This window comes from Chanodichthys erythropterus, chromosome 13 (genome assembly GCF_024489055.1).
Source record: "Chanodichthys erythropterus isolate Z2021 chromosome 13, ASM2448905v1, whole genome shotgun sequence".
Taxonomy (NCBI): Eukaryota; Metazoa; Chordata; class Actinopteri; order Cypriniformes; family Xenocyprididae; genus Chanodichthys; species Chanodichthys erythropterus.
Genome location: NC_090233.1, coordinates 45,930,011 through 45,942,820, shown reverse-complemented (window position 1 = coordinate 45,942,820; position 12,810 = coordinate 45,930,011). Strand labels below are relative to the sequence as shown.

The 12,810-nt window shown below is 35.8% G+C and overlaps 2 long non-coding RNA genes across 2 annotated transcripts; both read left to right on the top strand.

Moving 5' to 3' along the window:
- Positions 1 to 415: 415 nt before the first annotated feature.
- LOC137034365 (uncharacterized) lies at positions 416 to 8,640 on the top strand. Its single transcript, XR_010896931.1, has 3 exons — positions 416 to 1,076; positions 3,572 to 3,661; positions 7,925 to 8,640. It is a non-coding gene; the product is annotated as an uncharacterized lncRNA (long non-coding RNA).
- A 112-nt stretch (positions 8,641 to 8,752) lies between these two features.
- On the top strand, positions 8,753 to 11,461 carry LOC137034364 (uncharacterized). The gene is made up of 5 exons (XR_010896930.1): positions 8,753 to 10,014; positions 10,212 to 10,269; positions 10,373 to 10,447; positions 10,545 to 10,683; positions 10,768 to 11,461. It is a non-coding gene; the product is annotated as an uncharacterized lncRNA (long non-coding RNA).
- The last annotated feature ends 1,349 nt before the right edge of the window (positions 11,462 to 12,810 follow it).

Genomic DNA, 12,810 nt, shown 5'->3' with positions numbered 1-12,810 from the left:
ATGACTACCACTAGTTTGACTAGAGAAAGATGTCAGTAGGCTATAACGGAATGCTTTACCAGTGATAGGAAACAGATCAAGCAGCCAGCCAAGGCACATAAGAGGAATCAGGATATTATGATATTGGAAAGTATAAAAATCCATCGTTCAGTGTGTTTTAACAGATTATTAACGAGGGAAGTTTTTGGTATAATGCGCAGGGAAACCGGCTTTTTGTGCATGAATGCCGAAGGCTCCGCTGTACAGGCTTATAATGTCTGGATCGGGCTGCCATCTAGCGTACAGTAGACAATTACAACGACATAAAAATGAGTAATTTATTGTCATTTTAAGCATGTTCCTAAATGTAGCTCAGAGACGAATTACGCTGTGGGATGAATATTGTCTGATTTTTATTTTATATATGTATTTATAAGACACATATGATTTCAAAGTCTTACTTTGATCATGATCTAGTGCAACTTGATTAACATTAAGCCTGTTTTATTTAGCAATGCCAGTACTTAGAAATAATTTGTTTTTGCGGAGAAACAAGTTTTGGTCTCCTGCTAGTTGACAGAACCGAGATGTTTAAAATAAAATTAAGTACTAAATAAACCTCTTAGTAGCTTTTATAATGACAAACACTTTCACCAGAACTTTCTTATGAACTCTGCATCAAAAGTCAAAAACTGTGCGATAGAAGTTAAGAGGAGGCAAACATCGACATCAGTCCGTTTACGAAACCCTTACAAATAGGTAGCCTATTTTCAACTCGACCGCGGAGCTTCCTCCGTCTCTCCTCACACCGATCCGCAGAAACGCACGCTGCTGTCCTCTGTTCTTTGCAAAGGTGAAACGAATAAGATTAAAAGGAACAAAGAGAAACTTCTTTAAGTGTACCATCAAGGTTTTACTCCACAGACAGGGAAGAGAGCGAGAGGGGAGAGAGGGAGAGGGACAGCGAATGGGAACACAAGGCACGCATGAAAACAGTATTGAAGAAATGGTAAAGTGGACACTTGGACATTCAAAGTGCGAGCGCCCAGCGACTGGCGGGTATCACTTTGGGATCGGCGGTTTCTCAGTTTTGAAAGGCAAGTACTTTTTCACTTTATGCAATCCCAGTATTAGATGAAATTCATATAAATATCTCGCAATGTACGCAAACTTGTATCAAACTAAAACCTCAGATACCTATCAAATTAAAAACGTGAGACTGTCAGGTGAAAGCAATGCAGATATAGACTACGAGAGATCGGTGGACAGAATTCTATCGATCACTTGCACTAGCCTACTTAATCTTAAGAAAAAAAAATAACGTTGTGGTGATGCTGAACATGACTGAACGTTTGACTTTAAGAAACGCCTTTTCACCTGTGTTATTCGTCTTGTATGATCTCGTAATGGGAAGATCGATAGCAGTCTGTTTGTCTAAGTGATAATGTCAACGGATTAAAAGGACGATTATACGATAGACATGTTCAGAATAAAGTAGAGCTGACGCGCGTACATAAACATTTAAACAATTTTAAGAAGAACCAAAAAAAAAAAAAAAAAAAAAAAAAACTAATGAAAGAAGTATAAAAGTAATATATAAAAGTAGCATATGTCTGCCTCAAATGATTATTTTCTCAGGACTTTCATTAAATTAGGTATCAACATCATCAGCAATTATAGCACAATTAAAGACAGGGAGCACATTTCACTATATATGACTATTATTTTTGGGGATCATATATATATATATATATATATATATATATATATATATATATATATATATATATATATATATATATATATATATAACAAACTTTAGGCCTTGTACTCATCAAAAAGCTTTTGTTAGTCATGAATTGTAATGAACGTTTTATTCATGAAAAGTAAGTAAAATAAAGTGCAAAACAATGTTCAAAAAGTTAGCTGCAATGTTTCACATGACAACATTATCATTATAAAATAATAAAATAAAATTAGCTAATCATAATCATATGACTATGAGATATGTTACCTATGAAATCAATGATGGTCGAAGAGATGCCTCTTAATGCTGTGATGTTTTGATGTGTGATAAAAAATAATATTATTATTAATAATAATGATGATAATTAATCGTTTCACAGCACCTCATGCAATTTGTAATATGGTGTTATATTTCTTAATGACCGTGCAACCTCGTTTTAAATAGCAATAAACAACATATACCATTTAGTCTAATGCATGCTCCCTAAGAGCTGCTCGAGTAATAAAATCCCACGAAATGCGGACCTCCTACCAAGTGAGCACGAATGTAAATACGCTCGGGTTAGATGGCATAAACTCTAAGGACACAGCAGGGATAAAATATTTCACCTTCCTTATTTTATCAGACACATATGATGTTACATTTAACCAACGTCCCATTGAAAACAATAAATTGTATAATTTTTGTTTACTTACAATTACAGTTTTTACAGTAAACTTCTGAACCTAAAACATTAACCACACTTAATGGTTAGGTTTTGTAGTTTATATCTCTCCCTGAGTACAGATACACTAAAGCTTCCCTTGAAACTGAATTGCTTGTATATCACAATTACTGGATAATTTATACTAAAGACATATCTAAATTGTCTGTTGTTTGATACCAGGCCTTTCATGAGCAATTTTATAATTTATGCAATCATTACTTATTTAAAATTGTATAATAAGTAGGTTTAAATATATAGACATATATACTAATAGCAAAAATATGCATTACAGAAATATAAACTTGCACAAATACAGAGTAAAAAAAGTAATCAACAAAGCAACTTCCTGCAAAGTAGAGGATCAATACCTTGCAAGTAACACAACATGTTGTGGTTAAAATGTACATGTGATAAACAATTTGTGGAACATTTGCTTATGCTATGGTTTTAAAGATATAGCTACGTTATGAGTGTTGCATTGAAGAAAAAAATAATGTTGAGAGAGACATTTTGTTCTAGTTGGGTATAGAAATATTTTGCTCTCTGTGATAATCTCACAGTTTTTAAAAACGTTGCCTCTCTAATGCGATGGTGGGTTTTGTCACTTTGAGTAGTAGTGGGTTGAAAGGGATGAGGAGGGGGCTTTTGTTCAATTTGATCCCTAACTATTTGGGGGCTCAGATTGGTGTGAAAGGGACGAGAAGGTCACTTGAAATCGCCTTTTATCCACTGCCATTTTCTCTATGGATCAGCAACTTTCAATGGACATCATCTAATCGCTCTTAATGGAAAGGGTAGTGGGGAGAGTTGTGGAAAATATCTTAAACTACGCCACTTACTATTACTGCATGAGCTATTTAAAAGACGTACTCATTAATGTTTCGCACAAAATCACCCTAGCATTCCCCAATTGTGTTTAAGGCCAAACGCTTCCATCATGCTTTGTCCATATCGTGATGTTCAGATATTTGAACATTTTGCTGAATATTGCCTAGTAGGCGTCATAAACACCATAGGAGTCACTGTACGTCTTTGGTCAGTTGACCAACTGTAGCTCTGTAGATTTTTATTTTTTTGAAAAAAAAAAAAAAAAAAAAAAAGACAAAAAAACTTTCTTTAACATCTCTTCATTTACAAAGCACGGAAACAGGCGAATCATCTAACTGCCAGTGTGGGGCTCTGTTGATGGCCTATGATTACGGTGGCCGTCGGGGGATGAAGAAAAACAGGTAGGAAAATATATATATATATATATATATATATATATATATATATATTTTTTTTTTTTTTTTTTTTTCTAAGTGGACCACAAAACTAAATGCATTGTCAAATTTCGAATTAATCATAAAACAGCGTTGACTGTAATTGTCCAAAACGGGGGAGAATTTTCTTTCTAGTTAGCTTGTGGTAGGAGTTTAGTAAGAGAGACTGTCAGTTTATGCTGGAGGTAATGGCTTTATTGCTCACAAACCCTCATCTATTTAGAGCTTATGTGCTAATTGCCTTGGATGGCCTCATAGACCAAGATCATAAATCTGTTAACAGTTAAAACAAGCCCAGACCCACAATAATTAGGCTAACTTATGCTTCTGACATTCCCTCAAAAAGCATGAAAACCACAACAATGACACTAAAGTACACGTATAGTATGCTGTCAGCAAATCCTTAAGCAGCTAGATCCATTTTCAGACGTTAGGCCCTGTAGAAATAAGCAGGAACTTAACAGCACAGACAAGATTCATAAAGGTCTTAAAATAATGCATTAAAAATAAATATTTGTAATGACAGTAAAACTGTAGCCTAGGTGTCGACTTGTCTACGTGTTACTTCATTTGTTTGAGCAAACATATGGGGAAATATTTAATAAAGATAGCAAGGGCTTGATTTCCCGAAGCAAAAGCAGAAGAAAGTAAAACGTCAGGTAAGCAGCAGGTTTCTTCATCTCTACGTTTCCTCAAAAAATAGAACGTAGCGTTTGTAAAGGCCTATAGGCTACAACTCTAGCTTCTTTGCATGGATGTAAACGTATCTTTCTCCTTGTTTTAAGTTCATCGGTGGCAAGGGGACATTTTAGTAGTCAATGCAAGTATATCAATGCAAACTACATCCGAGAATAAAAGAGTGTAAAATCGCATTGAAAGCGCCCCTAACTGTGCGCGCATGTCACGTGACAGAGCTGGATTTACTTGCAGACACGCTATAGCCAAACTTTGTGCAGGTCTTCTTTGATAAACATAAATAAATAGCCCAATGGCAAGAGAGAGAAGCTATATTCTTAATTATGTTAGGCTACTGATGTCAGAACAGATAACAACATGTGCTCCTGTACTATATTATAAATGAATTAATCGTTCAATATTTTCATTAACATCTACAGTATGAAGTCAGCATCAATATTTCTAAAATACTATAGGCTACTACCAAAGCCATGATCCTTTATTTGACTAAATTAAGGAATATTTAATAACTTTTCAACACCTGCACAATATGACGCGCAATTACTTTTGGCAGTTTCACACTTTTCCTTTTGAAGAGACCAACTCTTCGAGATAAGTCAAGGCCTTAGTTAAGCACATTTGCACCTGACCACTCCTGTAAACGATGCACAAAAAGTTCTAATAACAAGAGGTGTAGGCCTATGTGCTTGTTTGTAAAATAACGTACGAACGTTAGTTAGCCTACTTACGATAAGATACCGGCCTGCAACCAGCCTAGTCGTATGTATGGCGTTGTGGTAATATGGTTTTTATTATTGAAGATAGTCATATATCCTACTGTAACATACATGAATAAATAAATAAATAACATTCTAAAATATTTAAATCCAGATCTATTAGTAGCCTATTGTTTTATAAGTTATTAGTGCAAGGTGTTCACTGCTATTTGTTTTAGGAAACAAGGGGTTGAGTTAGTTCTGTAGGAATTTAACACAAAAACTGTCCTACATCTCCATAATTTATAATCCCTCAGAGATGGCCCAGAAACCAAATGTCCACCCTACTTTGATCTGCTTAAACCTTTTGCCATCGCGTTTTGTTATGGTTTTTACAACGAATGTCCGAGCAAGTGCAAAGCCTAAAGCACACCGCTTAACACGAGCGGAAGTATTCTTGCAGAGAAGAGCAAAGATAAGCGACTGTATTTGAGGGGTAGAGCTTTTGTTGTGAGAGGTAGAGAGTCACCTAGCGTATTTATAATGGTCTGTTTAAACCGACCCGCAGCAGGAATTTAATTGGAATTTCGTCTGTCTTGGGCACATCCACGCTGGGAGACAGAAGAGATTAATTGCTTTAAATTGGGTGATAATGTACACGTGCAGGAGGAGTGCAGATAAAGACACCCAATGTCTGACTTTTCCAACATCATTTTCATTTTATATTTCATTAAACAATGTTTTACCATTATCTAATGGTAAATATTATTAATATTCCTATAATTACTATACATATGCCACACACAGATAAACATATCAGGTAGGTTTAGTGATAGAAGTGACAGGAGATGCGAAACGATCAGAAGCAATATTTAGCTCAAACATGCATGTTTACTATAAATGAGGAGTCATACCACATTGTTTTTTATTTAACTAGGTACTATAAAAACTATTACTAGATTAACATTAACTTCTAATTTTTGCTACATTTGCTTTATTTATAAATCATTTCTCTGTGTTCCAAATGCCCCCAAACTATATAAGTAAACACTCACTCTAAAGTAAACTTAAAAAAGAAAAAAAAAGAAAAAAGTAATCTCCCTTATACCTTCAAACATGCAGCTTGAAGTGTCAACATGTAGGCTATATATTTTACAGTATCATTTCTAAATAAATAAAATAGCTTCCACCACTTCTCCTTATAAAGTGAAAGCAACAGTTCTATGGAGCAATGCTGAGTCATAATTGAAATTAGGTTGTGAGTAATTTTCACTTTGCTGAGTAGTTAGTCACATTAGGGTTTTAAGGCAAATACTAGCTGGTTGTTTGAGCTCCAACAGGGAGCTAAATTGATGACTCACTGAGTTCAGAAATCTTTTTCCCAATGAGCGTCCAGAACGGCTGTGTATAGTCAGGAGACCTTCAGAGTGAATGATGTGGTTTGTCTTTATTTAAGAGCAAAGTTGCTTAAATAGCTAAAAAAGATGGCACCTGATGACCTGCGAGAAAACAGATCCATGAGGAAAATCAGACAGAGATGCACTGGCTCTGTCCTTGAATATGCATCTACACGTTAACATGAGCTTAGATCATTTATATATTATACAAAATACATTACAAGGAAAAAAATATAAACAGAGAAAACAGAATATGTGCGTACAGGTGTATGCAAATTAGGTATTGCAACATTAAGGGATTATTCCAGGTTATTAACTATTTTTGACTCATAGTCATGTCAGTGTATTATCCTGCGTGTTCACCATTTCTATTATTTTAATATGCATTGTTAACTGCTTTTACAGTTTTACATCTGCCAATTTTTTGTATAGTTTATGGAACAGTAAATATTTAAGTACATTGATGATCTTACTTCTGGAAATGTTTGTCAAGAGCAACATTAGCTCCCTATAGTAAAAGTTTTGTCACAAATGACCAGTATTATCTCTTACACAATGATCTATCCTGTGACCAATAGATTTGGCTCAACTGTGCTCAGATTCATAAAACAAAGTGTGAACATACAAAAATATATCAACATACCAATAATAGCTTTCTTATCACATCATCTGCATAATATAATGAAACAACAGAACAGAAGTCACTTACATTTTCTCCCTTTAGTCATCAGACTCTATTCACGGATTTGCTGAAGATGTATTTGTTTTGTCAGGATTCATAACTAAGAATGAACTACAGAAATAATTGTATAGGGTGTGGTGTAGTGTATGTAAACAATGCATATCGTACGGGTAATCTGTTTAGTCTCACTTCTAGTAGCCTTCAGTCATATGTTCAACAATGTCAAGCATCCTCAGTCACAGCAGATCCAGCTCGGGCCTTTCACTATGGATTTAAATAACAAAACCTGATACAGGAATCAGATCAAGAACAGCATTCATGATTTGCCTATATTATGTGTTTCCTGTCACAAAGCAAGACATTTCCTCATCATTTCTATCATCATGTTTTTGATGAATAAACTTGAACACCGCTACTGCCATGTCCACTTCCATGTCAAAGGCAATGCAATAGGAAAGATAAGGCAGTTTGGTCACCAAATAACAATTTGTCCCTCTATTTTCCTTTGCCTCTCTTTTTTCACTCTTTTTGTCCCTTTTTATCAGAATATGTCAATAAGCATAGTAATAGATAGTTTGTATCTACTACATTTCCTAGTAATCACTCCATGAAGTCAATAGACATATAACCTTTGAATTTGACTCTCTCTGCTTCTTTTTGAAGAAAGTGAGCTGTAAACTTTCAGCTAAACAGGACAATTGCACACTCTCAATAAGCATAATCTTTTTTTTCCCCCCTTTTTTCTGTGTTTCTTTTTCAGATTCTCAAAGATGGGCAGCTGAGATATCCGCAGGGTTTAGGTGGAAAAACACATGATCATGGTTTGATTGTGCTTAAACATACACACTTAGACTGTAAAAACAGCACCTGCATCTCTGTTTACACGTCACACTCTTGAGTATCAGTTCTATCTGTCAGCAAAGGAAAAGAATGCAGCCATGATTCCTGAACATACATTCCTCAAAGCAATCTCTTCACCTCATAAAACACCAACTTTTGATCAGTATAGTCACCAGAGGTTACCAGAGCTCTTATTTAAAAATCTGTGAAAAAGCATGTTTTCCAAAGTGAAAGAGGACCGATTACAGACAGCTGTGGCACTCTAAATGTGCCTCTCCACCCCATGGTTAGGACAGCAGTTAGTGAGGGACTTCCTGCATGGAAAGCTGTGTATGTTTTCCTTCAGTGAATTGAACATCCTGCAGATCTTAAATTCCAGTCAACAGTAAACTCCCTGACCTCTGAGCACAAAATTAGGCACATCATATAAGCAAGAGACAAAAGGGAAAGGGAAAGGAGGGACTGAAAAACAAAACAGAAAGATAGAGATACAAAAGATGACAAATTAAGAATGAGAGATAATGCAATTTTGTATACACATTTTCTGTGTAAGTTTGTATGAAAAGGATTACAGGAAAAGGAAACTAGTTTACATGATTAATTATAAGCTATATGACTAAAACAGTTGCATTTTCAATAGTAGTGTATATATATATATATATATATATATATATATATATATATAAATATATATATATATATATATATATATATATATATATATATATATATATATATATAATGTCATCAGGTTTAGTCAAATGAATATTTTTTTACCAATTTATGTTTCCACTTGAAACAAATTTGTGGTTACATGATAACCAACATTTTTTTGTTTTTGCAGTATAGCTAATCACGGGAAAAATGGGACAATGAACAAAGCAACCCATATAAATAGATCTAGTAATTGTATTGTAATGCTCGTAAACATCCAGACTCTTTTTACATATATGTGAGATCCACTCCTTTATTATGACACATGCATGCAATATTAAGGATCATCTCATTCTGTATCATACCATTCTGAAGTCTGATGTTTTCTATGTCTGAAAACACAATTATGTTTTTAGCCATGAAAGTGTCAGATTTCATCTTTTATTACATGGACAGGGTTGTCAGTTACAACATATGCGGTGAACCCTATCTGCCAATGTGTTTATTGAGCTATTATCAATTGACTGATGAAACAAACTACTCACCAGTCAACATATGTTCCTAATTTGCTGGATTTATTTGATTTTAAACCACATGTTTTCTGTTTTAAATGATTATGAAGGTTTGCAAGAGAGCTTTCTCTGCGGATCACAAACAATATGATTTTACAATTGTATGTGTTTGGCATTAGGGGCAGTGGCGATTTTGTCCTGGGGAGATGAGAGGCATTTTTTTTTATTCTATGAGGTATATTTTACTATTTAATAAACATGGAAATAAAATATGTAACTTATGCCACCTCATCCCACAATCACAAAATATATTAATTTGCTATATATTCAGTTTTTTTTTTGTTGTTGTTGTTTTTTTTTTTTTACCTCCTTCCTCTTATCCTGAAATATCCCCATATTGCTAATCATCTATAAGAAAAAGTTTAAAGGTAAGTGTCATCCCCTCATTACTTTGAAGAGCTTGTTCTGCCTTATTTATGTTCCCCACTCCCTGGGGTTTACTTGTGTAGCAGCACCACAAGTACACAACAACTGATACATTTAGAGATGCCATCCTATAATGTAAAGACTAAATGCAGAGCAGTAATTCTCTATGTATTTTTTTATATGCAGAATGTATATGATGTTGAAGTTTGATATATTTGAATGCCTCCAAATAAATTACTTTGCATATGTGCATATTAACATCTTTTCTTCTGTTTCTCATTGCCTGTGTTTCTCTTTGTCTGAAATCATATGCTTTATCTGGAGTATTACTGTGTACAGCTCTCAAAGGACAGAGATGTTTCCCAGAGCAGATCACATGACCCTATCATGTGCTATCATAGAAGTTGCTCTCTTATTGGTTAGTTACTCCACAATGCCACATATGCACATATCACAGTATTTTTAGTTTTAGATATTTTTTGGGCTGATTTAGAGATTTGGGGCTGGAAGATGAGGTTATACATAATGTTAATCTTTACATGTGGTTATAACAGTGTTTATTTTTCCTCTATCATTTTCCTTATTTTGTTGATGATGACACTTGCTCTGCTTCAGGAAGCAGGTCTCCAAAGAAATGCACTCCTGCATCACAGTGCCTGATAGCTGGAACAATGTGAGTGAATGTTTAGCTTTCTGAACAAAGCGACACCACATGATGTGGTGGGTGGAAAAGAAATCTCAATGCCCCTCTGTCGTATTCTTTCTCTACTTTTCAGTTCTCCTTCATGTACCATGTCTGTCAGTGCCTTCTTTACTGGCATTTAGGTGGTGTCGCCGATAATCAAGAAATGGTAAACACCACAGACAGTCGACTATGACGTGACCTTGGAACATGTTCCGTGCAATGACCATTATAAAATGCTACGTCTTTCATCTCTTTCCCTTTAGACATTGGGCTGCGGGATTGCAGCTGTGTGGCGGGTGCCACCACACTGTTCATGTCTTGCCTTGTGTGTATGTGTGTGCCTGTGTGTGCGAGCGAGCGATCCCTTGGGGCTCTCTCCCTCAGCCCTGGCTCCCTGATTCGGTGTGTAAAAGCACCCCTGAATGATGGATTACTGTGTCAGTGCGGCCTGCGAAGGATTAATTTGTTTCATTGATTTCTCTTTAGGCAGAATGCCAGCGTTTGCTGCTTCCCACCTCCTTCCCGGAGACTCCCGGCCATAATAGACGGTAATGGCCTAAGACAAATCAACCCGTTTCTTGTAAAAATAGCAGCAAATAACCCCTGACTTTGCCTCACGAGCGTAAACCAGAGAGAAGCTCGATTCTGACAGCCACATTCACAGCGGGCATTAACCCCAGGAGAAAGCTCGCGCTCCACTTGAACAAAGCCATAAGTCTTGAATACTTACATCCCCCACTCACAGCTCAGAATGGATTGGTAATGACCGACTGTCTGGCTGTGCAGGTTATATGCGCTTTGCCTCGGCCAATCACAGGAACGAGTGACCTCAGAGATGTTTACAACACCATCCTGCCAAGCAACAGTTTCTGTGCATTAGTTGAACACATGGATATCATATTTAAGCACCACAGTGAGAAGCCTAACAAATGTAGCCTATAAACACTCACCCCTGACTGTTTGCTAGCTCAGGGGCTGTTGTTGTGATGTTGCAGGCCTGGGCAGAGGATGAGAGAGTGTGTGGAGCTCTGGCCAGGACCCTATATGTGGACTCTGAAGGGCCTGGAACACATAATACATAAGAAACACACACACACACACACACACACACACACACACACACACACACACACACACACACACACACACACACACACACACACACAAATATTAAACAAAATGTACAGTCAGAGCTGATGTGCATCCTCAGTCAAGAGGTGATTCCAAATCATTAGTTTAGAAATGTTCTGTCTGAGTGCAATACTTCACATTAACAGTAGGCAATTACAGATTGAAATGGTCACTTTAGGTTTGGCTCACATGATCATGAGTGCCGTAATTCTCTTTATAAAACAGGTAACTGATATTACATCACCCCAGCTAAAATGGCCTGTGTTTGAATATTTTCAAGTGAAAATGCATTGCTTTGTAACATTTATATGTATGCATTTGGCAAACACTTTTATCCAAAACGACTAACATTGCCTTCAAGGTACACATTTACATTTTTATCAGTTTTTGCTTTCCCTGAGAACCAAACCCATGACCATTGTGAGCTACATAAAAATAAGCCTGTGATATTACAGACTAGTTTCTCTTTGTCTCGCTTTCTTTTTTTCTTCTTCTTTCTTATACCATGGTAAGGACAGAATAGTTTATAAAGCAAACAATAGAGTCATTTAAGAACAAAATAAAAATATTTCAATTTGATATTTGACAAATTCTAAAACATTTTTTTTAAAAGCATCCATTCTTTTTTTTTTAAAATAAAACCTTTGACTAGTGATATTAAAGGTGTCGAAGAACATGTTTTCAAAAGATGTAATATAAGTCTTAAGTGTCCCCTGAATGTGTCTGTGAAATTTCAGCTCAAAATACCCCATAGTTTTTTTTTAAATTAATTTTTAACTGCCTATCATTATAAATGCGCCGATTCAGGGTATGCGGCCCCTTTAAATCTCGTGCTCCACGCCCCAAGAGCGCGCGCTTGCCTTAAACACCATAAACAAAGTTCACACAGCTAATATAACCCTTAAAATGGATCTTTACAAAGCGTTCGTCATGCAACATGTCTAATCGTGTAAGTACAGTGTTTATTTTGATGTATACATTTGATTCTGAATGAGTTTGATAGTGCTCCGTGGCTAAAGCTAACATTACACATTGTTGGAGAGATTTATAAAGAATGAAGTTGTGTTTATGAATTATACAGACTGCAAGTGTTTAAAAAATGAAAATAACTACAGTCTTGTCTCTGTGAATACAGATAGAAACGATGGTAACTTTAACCACATTTAACAGTACATTAGCAACATGCTAACGAAACATTTATAAAGACAATTTACAAACATCACTAAAAATATCATGATATCATGTCAGTTATTATTGCTCCATCTGCCATTTTTCGCTATTGTCCTTGCTTGCTTACCTAGTCTGATGATTCAGCTGTGCACAGATCCAGACGTTAATACTGGCTGCCCTTGTGTAATGCATTGAACATGGGCTGGCATATGCAAATATTGGGGGCGT